The following is a 19,119-nucleotide window of genomic DNA, read 5'->3' as shown; positions in this document are numbered from 1 at the left end:
ACGGCCTCGAATGGCTACATGATGAGAATCTCCCCTGGCTCTTATACCATGTAAGAATTTGGCTTAGGCCAAAATTCACCCAAGAACTAACGAACTCAACACAAGCACACAGTAGACCAAGATAGATAAAATATGATTGAAATGACAATATTCATTCAATAACCAGATTCAAGAGTACACTAGGAGTCCTTGAATATAAAGGCCTCAGGAGAGCTTCTAAAATGCATATAAGTCAGCATCATGATATGTCATACAACTAGGAACATGTCCACCAAATATGGATTATCCTTCATTAAGCACGGGATTAAGTGTGATGATGTGAGGATAAGCCTACAATGGTGTAGCACACAAATCAGCGGAGTAGACAACATATGCTAAATGAGGAGTGTGGATAACTGTGTTGTCAACATGACAACTCAGTGAATGATGCATACTCCTGTGTTGTAGACACCATGTGCATAATTAGAGTTGTGTAACTCAATGAGAGTTCACAAAATCCTAAGTGTCTCACCTAAAATAATAATAAAATAATGAAAAATAATTAAATAATGCATTAACCTAAGTAAAAATTAAGTAAGTGTAATAAGTAAATACTTATTTACACCAACATATCTAATACATTAAATCCATCAAAATCATCTTGCAAGAATTGTGATTTCTTAGCCATGCATTAAAGCTTGCATATGGCATCACTTAAAAAGTGGAAAACCACTTGTCCATGCCTCTCATTTTCTATGTGCATTGTACAAGGAACCCACATCCATCGCCCTCAAGGCCATGATGATTCCATGGTGAGGGTTAATGAGGGAGAAATTTTTCACAAAAAATGCCAAAACTAAACATTAGACTATCTATTTACAAAAGATTTCCAAATTGTAAGAAAAATAGCCTCTACCAACCTAAAACCTAAAAAAAAGTGCACTTAATTAACATAAACTACAAGGATCCCATGCAAAAGGAATTCTTTCAATCCATCAAAGTACCCAAGCAATCCAAAACATGAAAAACTATTAATTCTGGATAATAGCTTGTGCCTTTAACTTTTCAAAATCTACTTACTACAACATCTAATCCTTGGAATGGGTCTCCTTTATGGTTTTATATGTTTTAATCAAAGGTTTTAGATAGTTACCATAACTATCACCTCCATTTCCATGAAATCCTAGGAGATGTGAAATCTTGTCATGCAACTTTTCAAAGTTGCTGACAACATTTTGCATATCCTAACTATTTTGACATTTAACCCTTGGAAACTTCCAAATAGGTCTACTATGACCTCTTTATGATGTCTAAACATGATTTATCCCCTAGAGGATGAAATCAAATGATTTGGGCCATTTTGACTTGATTGACAACTTTTGCAACAATTTACATATTTTTGACATCTTTCCTAGCTTTGCATCAAATGACAATATATGACCTCCAACCTATGAAAAAAGATGTAAAAAAACCATAAAGGAAAAATTAAACTTAAAACCAACCTTTCCCTAGACTTATGTGGTATAAGATCCATACCTCTAATCTTGCTTCGTAACAACCTAAACACAAGGTAAGAAAAATTACTCAAAAACAACTAGAATGGATTGAGCCTAGTCAAATCCATCTAGGAGAAAACACACATGACCTACTAAGGTCCAAATTCAACCAACTAGATTGGCTAAGGTCAATACAAGCTAGAAACCAAAGTGTAGAACTAGGACTAGGAGTTAGCCTAGGTGCTCCTGCACCATACTCCCTTGAACACAAAGAATTCAATCCATCCTTGGATAGAGAAAACTAGAGTCTATTCCTTTATTTCTTGAAGTTTTCTTCCTTGATCCAAGTAACCTCTTCATCTTCTTTGTCATTCACTTGACAAAATATTCCCAATAAGTTTTTTTCCTAGTCTTCTTATTAACCCTTGATTCAAGTACCTTTTCAACTACCTGAGGTGGTGGAGGAGTTAAGTTCATTTCTTCTACATCTTGAGTGACTTCCTTAAGTATCTATTCAACTACTAGAGTAGGGACTTTGTATCTAACAAGATCAACAACATTGAAGATTGACAATAAATCAATATCTTCGGGAAGCTCCACTTTGGATGCATTATTTCCATACTTGGCTAGTACTATGTAGGGTCCCAACCTTCTCATCTGAAGCTTATGAGGAACTCCCTTCTACAACCTTACTTTGTGTATATGAACCATCACAAGATCCCCAACTTGGAATTTTACATCTCTTTTATGATCGTCCGCCTTATGCTCAAGTTTCTCACTATTTTCAGTTAGGGTCTTCCTCATGGTTTCATGGACTTCCCTCAATGAGTGGGAAAATTTCTTAGCATATCCACTACCTTTTGCACCATATTTCAACTCCATTAGTTCAAACACCCCTCTAGGATGCAACCCATAGACAATCTCAAATGGACTTTTACCAGTTGACCTATTGACTATATCATTGTATGCATATTCAATATGTCCAATGAGTTGATCCCAAACCTATCCATATTCCTTTGCAAGACACATTAGAAATTTTCCAAGAATCCTATTTATTACCTTAGTTTGATCATTTATCTAAGGATTGTAGGCAGATCCAAAAGACATATTTTTTCCTAGTCTATGCCACAAGGTTCTCCAAAAAGGCCTCATGAACTTTTTGTCCCTATCTAAAAAAATGTTCAAAGGTAGGTCAGGATTCTTACCACCTCCTTGAAGATAAAATGAACAATTCAAAAAGAATCATAGACTATTTTACAAGGGATAAAATATGCCATTTCACTGAATCTATCCAATACAAAATAAATATTATCAAACCCTTTCTTAGTCTTTGGTAACCCTAGTACAAAGTCCATACTTAAGAAATTCCATGGCCTGCTAGGAATTGGAAGGGGTTGATAAATACCTACATTGGAAGATGTGCATTTTTCTTTTTGACATACCACACAACATTCCACATATTGTCTAATATCCCTATTCATTTTAGGAAATAAATATAACTTAGAGACTAACTCATGTGTCTTATTGACCCCAAAATGACCACTAAGTGATCCATTATTTTTTCCTTGAGTCAAATTTTCCCTCATTGATTCCCTAGGAACACATTGTTGACTACCCTTAAAATATATTTTTCCTAACATAATCAGAAGATTCACCATGGAAATTGTGCTTTTCCTCCTTACCTACCTTATAAATATCTGCATAATCTTCATCATCATCATATAGGTCCTTGAAGCTATCAATGTCAATTCTCAACAACTAAACCTCTTGTACTATGAGGAGTCTCCTACTTAGGGCATCAACTACCTTGTTCTACACTCCTTTCTTATGTTTGATGTAAAAAGTGTAATCTTGTATGTGTTGTTGGTTAAAAGAATAGTCTCAAAAATTGAATGTCAACACACTTAACCATTTCACTATATATGTCAAGTACACAATGTATGCCAAGCCAAAATTTCAATAGGTGCCAAGCCATAGTTGGTGACGAGCAAGTCAGAACATAGTATGTGCCGAGTAATCTAGAAATGTTTAGATGCTAAGCAATACATAACATACATGTGCCAAGAAATATAGTGTTTTAAAAATGCTGAGAAATCTAGGAATTAGTTCATGCCAAGCATCAGTAATGTAATGAGTATTGAGTAACTTAGGATCAACATTAGAGTTTGTGCTTTCACAAACTAAGATGTAAACCATTTTTGGAGCTGACTTAGAGAGATTTTAGAGGAGAAAAAGGATAAGGATGAATCATTTACATTCCCTATGTGATCAGCATATAGCTAATCAAAAAAATGGAGAAGGCATGCAACCAATGAGAAAAATCTAAGGTATGAGGAAGAATTTGAGATTCAATATGGATCATAGATCCATAACTAACCTTAAGTCTTTGCATTCTTTATAAGGAGTTCAAATGCACCATTGCATGTGTGGATGAGAACAGTATATGGGGAGATTATATAAAAAATTTAGTGAGAAGAAGGAAATACTTAGAGGAATAGAGTAGAAAGTTCATATCAAGTTGATCAGAACAACACAAGGGACAAGGAATACATACAGAGATCAAATCAAGCAAGGATCAAAATGAGAAGAGCAGATCTTGTACTTGAATCCAACAATTTGAAATTACATTCAATCAAGTCAAATATTCTAATACTCTCTCACAATTGTATTAGAGGTTGAAATCCTATGTTGATAGGTTAGCTTAATAGCTAGATAGGACAACCTTTGGAGAAGGTGATTGAAAATCTTATGTATTAGGTGGGTTTAACAACCTATTGTAAATCCTTTAACAGGGTGAAACTTCATGTAAGTATTTGTAAATCCTCTAACAAGGTCACTATTGACATAGTGTAAAGCCTTTAACAGGGTAGGCCTTTCACAGGGTAGACCATCAGAATTGGTTGAACATTGATTGCTGTAGTGATTTTTGTGGGTGTCATCCCCACCCCAGTTTTACCTTCTTATTCTTGGAGGGTTTCTAGGTTATCAATTTTGGTGTTATGTGTTATTGCATGTGATTGATTTTATGTTCTTTTATATGTTTACATGCATGCAATTTTTTTTAAGGTTTATGTTTAAAGGATTGAAAAAGGTTGAAAAGATGTGGTACTTCTGATTCACCCCTCACCCTCTCAGAATTACTCTTCCCATTTTGAACATTCCAAAAATTGGTATCAAAGCATTGGTTCTCAAAAGGAGAAGCCTAACAACTTGGAGAAAAAGGTCAGAAGATGGAAGTCTTCAAACTTGGGAAGATCATTGACAATCAAGTGATTGATGTGCAACTAGCTCTACATAACTGAGAAAATCGTTGAAAATAAGGAAGGAGATAGCCATAGCTGAAAATGACATACACTACAAGGATATTGACACCACACAAGTATTTTTCAATGGAGATTCCAAGGAATTTGATGCAGCAATAGCAAAATTAATGGAGAAAAATAGAGCACATGCTGATGAAATCAGATTACTCAAGCTTGAACAAGAATCACAAGCCATAATGCTTTGTGAAGTGACTAAACAAAAGAAAAGAGCTATTGAAGACAAGGCCATGATATAAGATGACAAGAAAAATCTCATCACTAGGCTAGAAGAGAAGATAATTGAATTTGAAAAGATCTCAAATATGTAGTTGGACACCTTAAGCTAGATGATGAATGTTCATCATGAGCTAAACATGAAGGACATTGAGATATCCACCTTGAAGATGTAGAATGAATAATTGAAGAATGAATTGAAGAGAGAAAAGGAAATGGTAGAAAGTTACAACAAACCAAATGAGGCCATCAAGTACTTTGAATAATTGTTGAAATCACCAAGAGCTAGTAATAATACTTTAGGACTTTGCTACATCAGCACTAAACAAGGATAATCATCCAAGGCTATAGAAGAAAGATTAAACAAAGGCAATAACACTAAGCTTACTCATCATTTATATGGTAAAAAGGGACATACCTCTAATGTGTGCAGAAGCAAGAATAGTCATTAGCATGATAAGCCTACAATTGCAAAAAAAATTCACAAGTACAAAAAGCAAGGACATTCAACACAAGATTATAGAACCAAGACCATGAGGACACCAAGATTTGAAGGTCACTACTACAACTACAATAAGTATGAACATAGAGCATTTGAATGTAGATCAGAGCCTACATGGACACCTAATCAACCTACAAGAGGAATCAATCATGCACATCACTACAATTGGGATTACAATACCAAGTATAGCTGTCACTATTTTCAAGAGAATGGACACATTCCTAAAAATTGCATAAGGACACATTTCAAGGGAAGTTACAATATGTGGCTAAACCAAACTACATGTTTTAGTTTGAAGACTAGTCATATCAGCATAAACTGGCCTACAAAGTCAAAAGCACCAAAAACTGAAGTCAACAAAGGAAAAGAGAAGATTGATGTTGAACAAATAAGAGGACAAATGAACAAGACATGGAAGAAGAAAGGTGAATGTAGCATATCAAATGAAGAGATCACTTCAGCCAAGAGGTCAAGTGATCACACCTCATCCAATTAAGCATGAGACAAATACATAAGGTTGATACATATAAAGATGTATCATACATCAACCCAAGGAAACATAGAAGTACTACAAAGAAGAAATATGCATGAGGAAAGATGCCAAGTTAAAAGTTAGAAGATGATGTCAAGCTACCTTTGGTTTTCGAGTGAAACTCTAGTATATGCCAAGTTGAATAGCTTAGTGGATGTTGAGTAAGAGATGTAAGTGGCTACCGAGAAATTGAAAAGTTTAGTTGATGACGAGTGAAATAAGATAGTAGATGTTGAATAGATGAATTTCAGTGGAAGCTGAGTTGATAAAATCTTTGGAGGTTGAGTGTACAATTGTAATCACAAATAAAATAAATGCTAGGTTTTTGAACCTAATAAAGTTGAAAATTGTTCATTTTTTAATCATTCAAACACAAAGTGAAGTTGGGCAGAGCAAAGTGGTGATTCAAAAGTGATCAAACAATAATTTTTAGTGATTCCAATAGTGATTCAACTTGGTTTCATTGATTCATAGGTATTTCATTCAAGTGTCAAGCTATGCAAAGTTTGAAAGCTTATTTAATTTTAAACCCTAGTTTGATAAACGATGGCATCTGGATCAAAAACCTCTAAGGAGAAAGAAAGTCATGAAATTCAACTAGTCAGTAATGAAGTCAAATAGCCTGAGTTTAGACCCATCCCTAAAGTTGCCTATAAGAATGATCTCACTAGTGCCCTATCTGTAATACTTGATAAAGTTGTTATGGTTTAAGACATTCAAAAGTGTTATAACTATAATGTTTGAGCCATAAGAGATTTGGAGATTTTTAATGCAGTTGATAAACTATGTGATAATGGAAAACTTAAAGATGAATTCTCCATAGTTGAGAAGAAGGGTCTGACCAAAGCCATAATTTTCCCTATTGTTTTCAAAATGGAATGGGTACACATAGTGTTGAGCAAAATCCATGATGGAGCCTTTTGGTTAGAGATAGGGCCAGTGAAGTTTACAAAGAAAACTATCCATAGGGTTACTGGTATTCCAACCCTAGATCGGCCAAAGACCTTGAGAAGTGACAAAAAGGAAGCCATAGAGAATAATACAGGTGCAAAATGGAATAATAGGGGAATGAAAATAGACACCATTATAGAACCCCTACTAGATTTTTTTGTGAGAGTCATATCCCACAAATTCTACCAATCAAGTAGACTAAACAGTGTACCATGTATTGCAGTGGATGTAGCTTATAAATTGGCAAAGAAAGATCATACATATGATCTTGTAAAGCTCATGTTATAGCAGATCAATGAGAATTTGGGAGCTATAAGGAAGTATAAGGGAGCTCAATGAAAATTTGGCTCAATTTTGGTTTGTATGTTTTTCTATATTATGAAAGAATTCCCTTCAATAGGCAAGGTGAAATGGGATCAGAATAAGACCATTATTGAGAAAATAAATGGATTCATTGAGCAGATGGGTGAGAATTTTGATGTCCATTTAAATGACTAGCTATTTTGAGGACTTCAAGAAGTCCATGAAATAGAGGATGAGGATACCAGTCTCACTAGTTGAGCAACATGAAAAGGAAATTTTCTTTCTTGTGGATATTGATTACACTTATATACAAGTAGTCATACCTAGAGTGAAATGGCTTAGGCCACTAGGTTATGCACTTGATGTTGATCAAGCCTTAGCAGCAATAACAACTCTACTTGTAGAAGACATTGATAAGGCTACAAAACATTTTGGAACCTATGACATTATCAAATCAAGGATGGTGATAGACCTTAAGATAGCCACAATAGTGAAAAAGAAGGACAAATTGATCAAGAAGATTGAGAAAAGATTTGGAGTTGAAGAAGTAGGCACAATAGAGGAAGAGGAAGTAGATGAAGAAGAGGATGACAATGAAAATGGAGAAGATGAGCCTCTACAAATAAAACAAGGCTTAGGTGAGGATAAAGAGGAAGGTGTAGAAAAAAGAAGAAGCCAAAGAAGCACCTATCAGAACTAACGTCACCAAGAGGAAGGCTAAAACTCCACCTAGTCCTCAACCCAATGCAAAGAAAGTGGCAAAACCAGCACCAAAGAAGCCTACTACCAGAGCCACCACCAAAGCTATAGAACAAAAGGAAAAAGAAGAGGGAGAAAAGAAGAAGAAAACCACTAAGAAGACTAATGAGGAGCCAAGAAAGAGAAGTAAATGTGTAGATCAACCTGACTCATATGAAGAAAAGATAGAGATAGATGACAATAATTAGTTCAAAGTGGTAACTCGTCCACCTAAGTCTTCAATTGATAAATTATGTACAAATATTAGTAATGATGACTTAAAAGATTTAAAGAATTTAGATTTTAATAAGCTCATTAAGGAAGAGAAAAGTAAAATAGAGGAATCTATGTATGCTATGATGGTCGAGTACAAGCACACACCACTAGAGCTAGATGGCTCAATGCCCAAGGAGTTAGATAAAATCATTGAAGATAAATGGAATTTCTATCTACAAATGGAAAAGGAAATAAGGGAATCTACTTTAGCTAGATTGTTGCCTAATTTGACTAAGAGTCAAATAACTAATATAGTCAAGAGGCACAATAATAGATTACACCAAAGCATAGGGCATTTAGTATTTTGCAGAATAAAATTGAACATGTTGTGAGAAAATCCACATAGTTGTGGAAAATAATTTATAAGAAAATTGATGATGTTTTTGATGAGGAATACAAGGCAAAAGCAAGTGACAAGATAAAGGAAATAAAAATGACAAAGAATAAGGTTGAGGAATAGAAGAAAGTGGAAGAATAAAAGAAAGATGAAGAGGAGAATAAAGAGGAGAAAGAGGAAGAAAAGGGTACACAAGAGCAACAAGAAAAAAGTGTGCAAGACACACAACTATCACCTCCTAGCCCTCCTCATGCCACCATTACACCTGCAAATATTATCAAGATTAAGAATGTTATTAACACTTCTTTTCAAAACATCAATCCATTAACTGCAGAGGATCTAGCAAAGATACTTGACCAATCAACACAAGTAGCTAGATTATGTTCAACCCCAATACTGATCAGTGTTGATGAATTTCAAAAGGCAATAGTAAAAACAAAGGAAGTCAAGGTGAAAACACAAGACCCACCTTTGACCACTCAAACTACTAGAATCCTATTCTTTCCTCCACCATCTCCACCAAAAACAATAGTAGATTCACTTCAAGTGTCAACTGCAATACTAGAGGGAGAAACAAGAAAAATAGAATAGCTATTAAGCACACCCTAAGCCATTGATAGTGAAAAGGAGAAACAAGCTAAAGAGAAGGAAGAGACAAGAGATGAGGAGGAATCTACAATAAAAACTTTGGTTGAATTACTAAAAATAGGTACTCCCACTCAAACTCTTCAAAAGATAAGCACTAAAATGCTAGCATTGCAAGTTAGAACACCAGGCTTGAGCTCAACCAAAGTAGCCAAGAAACTTCAATATGGAATTCTTGAGCTTGATGAGGAAATCACAATACCCTACTATGAATCTAGCACTCTCACTGAGGAGAAGATTAATGAAATATAGAATGCATTGGATAGAAAAAGAAGAAGACAAGAGGTATTGAGAAAAGAATATAAATATAGGCAAGCAAAAAATGAGATAAAGGACATCTTTATGGATGCCTTCAGCTTGAAAATATCTAATGAGTCAAGGCCAATAGTAGAGAAACTATTTGACATAGTTGACCAGGTGACAAATGAAGACCATGATACAAATGCCAAATTAATGGAATGGTCAGAAAGAAAGTTCCAAGGAAAGGTAAATGAGAAAATATTTGGTGATATAGCACTATCTCAAGTTGAGTTGGCTACGAAATTGGATAGAGTAAAAATTGTACTTGGGGATATATTCTCCTTGTACAACAAGTTTGTGCTTTTTCCAATTTCACACAGGAGACTAGCAAGAGGATACTGAGCTTGGAGAGAAATCTAAATATTTCTAGTATGCAACTCCCAACCAATCTAGCTCAAAGTGAGAAGCATTTTGCTCAAACACTTCACACATAAAGAGACTTAGCTATATTAACAATAGAGGAGGCAAATACAAAAGCCAAGTTGATGCAAATTCAATCCTCTATAACCCCTCACTTGGAGGTACTTCATAAGGAGAAAATGTATGTAGAAATAGTCCTCAAGAAAGATTCAAATCTTTCTACCTCAGATGGACTTGTACTTCTAGCAGCAGAGATTGCCATTCAACATAAGTCATTGGACATTGCACTAGAAAATTGAGATGTAGCTTTGAAAATACTCCTAGAAGTAAATAGCACATTTTTGTCTAAAAATGGTATTACTCCTTAGAACCCTTTGACATCAATGTCAAAAAGGGGAAGATAAAGTAAGGAGGAGATATATGTATAAGGGGAGATATGTATATATGCAAATTTTGAAGAGAATACCAAATTTTGAACCATTTTTTATTATATTCTTTCATTCACTTTGAGAATAGAGTGGAAAGTTTGTAAATATCCAAAAAGGAGATGTCAAGTAATAAAGGAGAAAGGGGGAGATGCAAAATTTTGAACTTCACATAGATTAGGTACATCACATAGGCTTAGAATGCAAAAACAAGACAAAGGATGGAGAGAATCAAGCATATTAGCACAAAATTTCAGTCTAAAGAATGGACAAGGCATAATCAACTTAGGGGTAATCATAAGGTATATTGTTACTCACAATATTTTTGAAATTTTGCATGAATACCAAGCAAATAAAGAATGTACTCAATAAGGTTAAGTTCATAAATGCTTAGTTAAGTGTTTTTGACATTCATGTCAAAGGGGGAGATTGTTGGTCAAAAGAATAGTCTTGACAACTGAGTGTCAACACACTTAACCATTTTCACTATATATGTCGAGTACACAATGTATGTCAAGCCAAAATTTCAATAGATGCCGAGCCACAGTTGGTACAGAGCAAGTCAAAACATAGTATGTGCCAAGTAATCCAAAAATGTTCAGATGTTGAGCAATACAAAACATACATGTGCCAAAAAATACAGTATTTAATAGATGCTAAGCAATCTAGGAATCAATTCATGCCAAGCATCAGTAATGTAATGAGTGTCGAGTAACTTAGGATCAGCATGAGAGTTTTTTCTTTCAAAAACTAAGATGTAAACTAGTTTTGGAACTAACTTACAGAGATTTTAGAGGAGAAAAAGGATAAGGATGAATCATTTACATTCTCTATGTGATCAACATCTAGCCAATCAAAAAAATGGAGAGAGCATGCAACCAATGAGAAAAATCCAAGGTATGAGTAGGAATTTGGGATTCAGTATGGATCATAGATCCATACCTAACCTTAGGTCTTCACATTCTTTATAAGGAGGTCAAATGCACCATTGCATGTGTGGATGAGAATAGTATATGGGGAGATTATAGTGAAATTTTAGTGAGAAGAAGGAAATACTTAGAGGAACAGAGCAACAAGTTCATATCAAGTTGATTAGAACAACACAAAGGACAAGGAACACATACAGAGATCAGATCAAGCAAGGATCAAAATGAGAACAGAAGATCTAGTACCTGAATCCAATGATTTGAGATTGCATTCAATTAGGTCAAATTTTCTAATACTCTCTCACAATTGTATTAGAGGTTAAAATCCTATGTTGATAGGTTAGCTTAACAGCTAGATAGGAGAACCTTTGTAGAAGGTGATTGAAAATCCTATGTATTAGGTGGGTTTAACAACCTATTGTAAATCCTTTAACATGGTGACACTTGATGTAAGTGTTTGTAAATCCTCTAACAAGGTCACTATTGACATAGTGTAAAGTCTTTAATAAGATAGGCTTTTCACAGGGTAGACCATCAGAAGTGGTTGAACATTGATTGCTACAATGATTTTTGTTGGTGTCATCCCCACCCTAGTTTTACCTTCTTATTCCTAGAGCATTTCTAGGTTATCAATTCTAGTGTTATGTGTTATTGCATGTGATTGATTTTGTGTTTTTTTATATGTTTACATGCATGCAATTTTTTTTTTAGTTATATGTTTAAAGAATAGGAAAAGGTTGAAAAGATGTGGTACTTCTAATTCACCCCCCCTCTTAGAAGTAATCTTCCCATTTTGAACATTCCAACATGTGTTCCACCCGCTTCATGTGTTTTCTACTAAGCTTATCTTGGGAATTGAGGGAACTCGGGGCTTGATTATCTAAATATACCACAAACTCTTTTGGAAGAAAATAATGCCTCCACTTTCTCAAGGCTTGGACTATAGCATATAACTCTAAGTCATAGGAAGAGTACTTCTTCTTTGCATCATTTAGCTTCTCACTATGAAAAGCCACTACTCTCCCTTCTTAGCTTAGGAATACCCTAATAGCCACATTGCTAGCATTATACTCCACTATGTAGAGATTGAGAAAACTAGGTAGAACAAGAATGGGCTAAGTAGATATCCTCTTTTTTAGTGTTTAAAAACCATCATTTTCTTGAAAAGCCCATTGAAAATTTGTCTTCATTCCACCTTTGATAGTGTCTAACATAGGAGCACAAATAAAACTGAAATGTTTGATAAACTTCCTATAATATTGCTACAAATCATAAAAAATTCTCACCATTGTTGAAACTTTTGGAGTAGGCCAAATTAGAATGGCATCCACCTTACTATAATCCATCTCAAGGTTCCCTTGAGACAAAACAAACCCAAGGTAGACTAACTCCTTCTTCATGAAGTCACACTTCTCCAAATTTATTATTATCTTTTCCTCATGTAATTTCTTGGAAACAATTTGTAAATATTTAATATGCTCCTCTCTAGTTTCAATTAAAATTAATATGTCATCTAAATAGAAAACAAAAAAATTACTAGCGTAGTCCTTCAATACCTCATTCATAAGCCTCATAAAAGTTGAGGGATAATTTGAAAAGACAAATGGAATTACAAGCCATTCATACAAACCTTATTTGGTCTTTAAGGTTTTTTTCCATTCATCCTCTTCTATTATCCTAATTTGGTGATAGCCACTTTTGAGATCTATCAAGTGGTAAAGTACTTTGCTTCCCATAAACATTCCATTAGGTCTTTAATCACAGGTATTGGGAACCTATAGCTAATGATAATCCTATTAATGGCTCTTGAATCAATACAAAGTCTCTAGGTTCACCCCTTTTTAGGCACTAAAATAGTACACACAACATAGGGGCTTATAATTTTCCTAATTAGGGCATGGTCTAAGAGTTATTGGATTTTCTATGCAATTTCCTCATTTTGTTGAGGGGTCATTTTATAGGAAGCTTTTTTGGGAAGGGTGGTTCCTAGAATAAAGTTAATTTGATGGATAATAGGTCTCTTGGGAGGTAGGGTAGAAGGTTTTTCATCACTAACAATGTTCTTGTATTCTTCAAGCATCTCTTGCACTTCTTTAGGTAGTTTTGTCTTCTTTCTTGCTTGTCAGCAACTTCTTGTTTAGGTTTAAACACTAAGGAAGACCCTATTCCTTCTCCTTCCTGAAAGGTCTTTAGGAAATCCCTTTCACCAACCATAATGACATTACGGCTTGGATATTTTACCTCTCCCTCTTCTATTAATGATTGAATCTTGACTTTCACACCATCTTTCTTAAAAGAGTATACATTTTTGGCTCCATCATGCATTTCTTGTCTATCAAACTACCATGGCCTTCCTAGTAGAATGTGACATGCATCCATAGGTATAATGTCACATAACACCTTTTTCTTATACCTTCCTATTGATAATTGAACCTATACTCGTTCACATACAAGAACATGTTACCCCTTGTTCAGCCATGTAACCTTATATGGATTGCTATGTGGAATTCTTTTCATCTTTAGTTTTCTAGTTGCCTCCTCTAATATGATATTACTTGTGGAACCTATGTCTATGATGACCTTACCCACTTTTCCCATCATCTTTCACTTCACCCTAAATAGTACTCTTCTTTTACTTGGTTCTTCTCTTATGGATTCTTTAATCAATGTCCTCCTTATCATTAGATTTTCTCCTTCTTCTAATTCTAAGGGCAATTCAGACGATTTTTTGTTTTTACTAGACTCTTCTTGCACATAATTGACTCTTTTTACACTGCCTTGGGAAGTAGAACCTTTCTTAAGGCATTGATATGCAGGATGTCCCATCTTGTTTTAATTATAGGACTCTATAGTTACAAAGTATGATCCTCTATCTTGGTTGCTTCTTCTTTCTCTTCCACCACTGTTAGAGTTTCATCCCCTACTAGAATTCCCTCTATTTGAGTTCCTTTCTTTTTTTTTCAATAAACTTAGTTTCCCCTTGGCTTCTTGAATTTGAACCTCTACCACCATAACCTCTTTGATTCCTATAATATTTTCCTCTACCTCTACCTCTACAGTTGGTGTTAGAATTATTTCTATTCTTCTCTTCCACTTTTAGTGCCAATTAGAAACATTTATGGACTATTTTAGGTGTCCATAGACTAATTCCATCTTGTATGTTCCACTTCAACTAACCTAGATACCTAGCCACCTTAAGAGACTCTTCCTCTTGGGTTCTTGATCTCAAACACAACTTCTAAAATTGTTAAGTATATGTTGCCACATCCATATCTTTTTGTTTTAAACTTTGAATTTTATTTTGTATTTGAATTTCATAATCTTCAAGAAGGCATTATTCCTTTACCTTAGTCATCATAGCTTTCCAATTTGCAATTGGTTTCTTTCCCATCTTCTCCCTCTCTTCTTGGAGATACTTCCACCAAGTTAGTGTTGATCCTCTTAGCCTACATTTGCATACCTTAACCTTTTGTTCTTCATTGACCCCTTCATACTCAAAGTGGTTTTATATCTATTCAATAAATTCCATCATAGGTTCAGGGTCCATCTCCTAACTAAACAAAGGGATTCCTTCTAGGGAATTTCCACCCAATACCTTGATGGCTTTTAGGAATTGCTCCTTAGTCAATGGAGGGTCTGGTTCAGGAATGATGTCTTCTTCATCAAACTTTCCCTTTCCTTTATCACTAGTTTCTACTTCTTCATCTATTTTCTTGGTTTCCACAACAACTTCCTCCAATTTTGTGTCCATCTCCTCTAATGATTCCTCTAGTAGCCTATTCATCTCCCTTTGCTCCTTCATCTCCTTGTCAAGTTTTGCATTGGTAACCATGTCTGCCTACCCTAATAACTCTTCATTATATAATGACATGCCACTAACCCCAAATATTTTGTGGCTTTGATACCAAACTAATGTAAACTAGATTTCTTCTATCCATTTCTTCACTAAGCACTCACCTAGGCTTCTCTTCTAGCCTACTAGGGTTTCCCTTTTGTCACCCTTACCTCAAGAGGGTCGTTATCTTATCCTCCAATATTGCCTATCTAGTTACAATTTTTTTTTGCAACTTTATCCCTTCCTAGAGACATATTCCCTTGTCCTTTAAACTCTCAATTTCATCAAACTCAAGCATTCTACCTTCAACATCAACTTGTTGCCTTCCTAGAGACATTTTCCCTTGTCCTTCAAACTCTCAATTTGATAAACTTAGTCATTCTGCATTCATCATGGAGTGAGGGATTAAATTTGAGGGTTTTTATACTTATCCTACCCTCTTGGACTCAAAATTCTTAGGTTTCATTATAGATTCTTAATTAAGCCTAGTAGAATTAGGCCTCCAAACTTGGCTTTTGGGTTTTAACTCCAAATTTACCTTAAAAAGGTGGAAAAATAAGTAAAAATATGAATACTTCAATATTTTGTGGGTCTCAGGTCCTACACCTATGCATACATCCATTTTCTACTTTTATGCCTAAAATGAGGGTTTCAAGCAATTCACATCAACACTTACCAAGGTCTCATGAAATACATAACAAAACTTATCTTGGAAAATTATCCTTTAATATATAGTTCCCTCATACATCCCTCCTCCTTTTGAAAATCTCATATTGAACTAGCTAACACATTCAATCCATCAAAATCATCTTGCAAGCACTGGAGATGCCTAGCCATGCATTGAAAGCTTGCCTAGGGCATGACTTGAAAAATGACAAACCAATTTTTAAGGTCTCTTCTTTTCTATGAAAACTATAAAAGTACTCCACTTCCATCAACCTCAAGGCCATGATGATTACATAGTGAGGGTTCATTGGGGAGCTATTTTTCACAAAAAATGCCAAAATAGAACATTAGACTATCTATTTATAAACAAGTTCCAACTGTAAGAAAAAAATATTATACCAACTGTCAATGCAAAAAAAAGTGCACTAAATTAACATAAACTAAAAGGATCCCAACAAAACGTAAGTCTTTCAACCATAAAAGTACTTGAGAAATCAAAAACATGAAACTATGTTAATTCTGGACAATATTTTGTACCATTAACTTCTCAAAACACACTTACTACAACATCCAACCCTTGGAATGGGTTTCATTCATGGTTTTATATTTTTTCTTAGAGGTTTTAGATAGTTACCATAAGTATCACCTCCATTTCTATGATATGCAACTTTTTGCCAAAATCTTGTCATGCAACTTTTCAAAGTTGCTAAAAACTTTTTGCATCTCCTAGTCATTATAAATGTTTAGAATGACTTAGAGGAGGGATGAATCAATTACTCAAGATCTATATGCACCACTTGAACAATTAAACATTAAAAACTTCATTTTTCTATGTATCCTAATGTTTCTCAGTCTCTACTATAAACTGTCATAAATATAAGTTGCATTGTATAATGAAAACATTATCAAATGTAAACATTCATCATAGTTTGACAATAGAATTTTACATGGAATATCAATATGGGAAAAACCACTAGTGACATGTGACTCTTTTTTACTCTTTTAAAGTGAGCTCTATTAAGAGCCAACCCTATTAAAGGTTATAAAACACACTATTAAATGTGACCTAGTTAAAAGATTTAATCAATCACCCTATTAGGAGTGGGCTTGTAAGAGGACTTTGATCATTCCATTTAGAACATCACCCAGTTAAAAGATTTACACAAACTACTATGTCATCAAATGAATGTTAGGTCAACCTCTACTAAAAGAATTTCAATACAAACTATTTAAAATGATAAGAAATAAAATAATAGGTTTGATCTTTGTGATTACAACTCACTTTTTCTAGTTTAGATCTCTATTTAGTCCTTATGTTGGTGCACTGGTAAGCCTTTCACTATCATCTCTGATCTTGATCTACTTGGTCACCTTTCAAGAAATCAATTGACTCTTCTCATCAACACTTAAGCCTTCTACTCTGATTCTCTTATCAATAACAACATCATATCTATAAGCTTTCTCCTTTAGGTTCTCATTCACACACTTCTATGTTTCTGATCATTCTTTCTCTATATGTCTCTCCACATACAAACTCACTCATACACACACTAGCTAGGCTTTCCCTAGCTTGACTAGACATAGCTAGACATGGCACTAAATGAGAAAATCACTCTTTACCATTTTCTTCATCTACCATAGATCTTAGGGTTTACAATCATATTTCACTCAATTCAATGTATTTGTTCTTCTTCTTGATCATCCTCTAGAAATTTATCTCAAATCCAAATGTCAGGTCTTTACCTAATCACCTCGAATTTAATGATCCAACTCATCAATCTTATCTTCAAGACATTTTACATGTCCCAAGAAATCAACTGAATTAGCTTGATCTTTTTGATCTCTTACTATTACTCAGCAATCTCTAAATTCTAATACTTGGTCAACATTGAAATACTTAGTCACGATAAAGATTCTTGGCTCAGCATCAACTAATTTTCTCAGTCAATGCTAATGCTTAGTAAACACTAGATTTTATCAGCACTAAATAAAGCTTAGTTGACACTAGCATTACTTGTCATGCCTTGGAATTTTACTCTTTTTCTCAGCTTAGCTTAGCTTTCTTGACAAAAATAATTACTTTTCTTTATCAAAGTCTATCTAATCAAATGTCCATTGTAACTTCCTTTTCATAACTTCAACCTTTCCTTTAGGTTCTATATTTATTAGTAACTTTTCAAATCCTCTTCTTCAATCAAATATATATGACAATTAGATTAGGTAGCAATATTTCTCATCCATAGATTTGACATCACTAACAAAACAACAATTGTTTTGATTGTAAGTTTCCAACAATTTCTCTTTTTGGCATTGATGACAACATTTGAAACATTTGAATACTAGTAGTAGCTAGGTTACCATACAATCCAAAAGATATCACTACCATGAGTGACCAATATCCTTAGTTTCATTTTGATTATCATTCATGCAATTTCTAAAAACTTCCTCTATTATCATTCTACATTTTCAAATTGCCTTTACATGATTCTCTCACTATGAAGTGTATCTTACCTCCTTTCTCAGTAATCTCTTCATTTGACTTCTCTTAGTAATCTCTCCCTCTTTTAAAATGATGTCAAAGACGTGTAGCTCTCTTAGCTTGCAAACTCTTTGTACATATGAATTATGTATATTTTGCATGTCTAGCTAATACTTGGTATCTATCTATGAATGATTTATTTATGATGTGCTAAAGTATTGTACCTTAGGCATGTACCAAAGTAGAGTTTGTGATGCAATGCACCTTGTCTACTTAAGTAGCTTTAGTTAGGGGAATCACCCTTAGTTTCCCTCTAAGATATTCATAAGCATTTTTTGGTAATGGTTTTGTGAATATGTTAGCAATCTAGGTATGTGTAGGATCATGGTGTGCCAAAAAGTGGTGATGTGAAAAAATAGAGTTTCAAAACATCTAAAAGTGTTTCAAAATCCACTCTAACTTTTTTCCACCCATCCTAATACCAAAGCTAAAAATATAGGATCAAGCCTTATCAGGTATTTGATTTCATATTGGGTACATGATATTATCTGGTATCCAATATGAAATCAGATACCCAATACCTATAACTTTGATTTTAATAAAGAAAAAAATTTGAGCGTTGTTTTCTCATTGCATTTTTTTTGGTTTTGGAGAACTCCCTCTTTCTGATATCCGATCTCAAAATGGGTATACAATAATAGTAAGTTTTTTTATAAAAATGTTTTAAATGAATCTTATTATAAATTAGTTATTTTTAATTGAATTTGTTAAAAATTATGTTTTTTTAATAGAAATTGTTGAAATTTAGGTTATTTTTAATAGAAATTATGTTT

General features: G+C 34.1%; 1 pseudogene; it reads right to left on the bottom strand.

Moving 5' to 3' along the window:
* The window catches only part of LOC149537171 (putative serine/threonine-protein kinase At1g54610 pseudogene), a 142,361-nt pseudogene extending 127,223 nt beyond the window's left edge, over positions 1-15,138 (bottom strand).
* Between the last annotated feature and the right edge of the window lie 3,981 nt (positions 15,139-19,119).

This window comes from Cupressus sempervirens, chromosome 10 (genome assembly GCF_028749045.1).
Source record: "Cupressus sempervirens isolate cs-2001-9-10 chromosome 10, ASM2874904v1, whole genome shotgun sequence".
Classification (NCBI taxonomy): domain Eukaryota; kingdom Viridiplantae; phylum Streptophyta; class Pinopsida; order Cupressales; family Cupressaceae; genus Cupressus; species Cupressus sempervirens.
The sequence above is the reverse complement of the archived record's forward strand: the minus strand, read 5'-3'. Positions and strand labels throughout refer to the sequence as shown.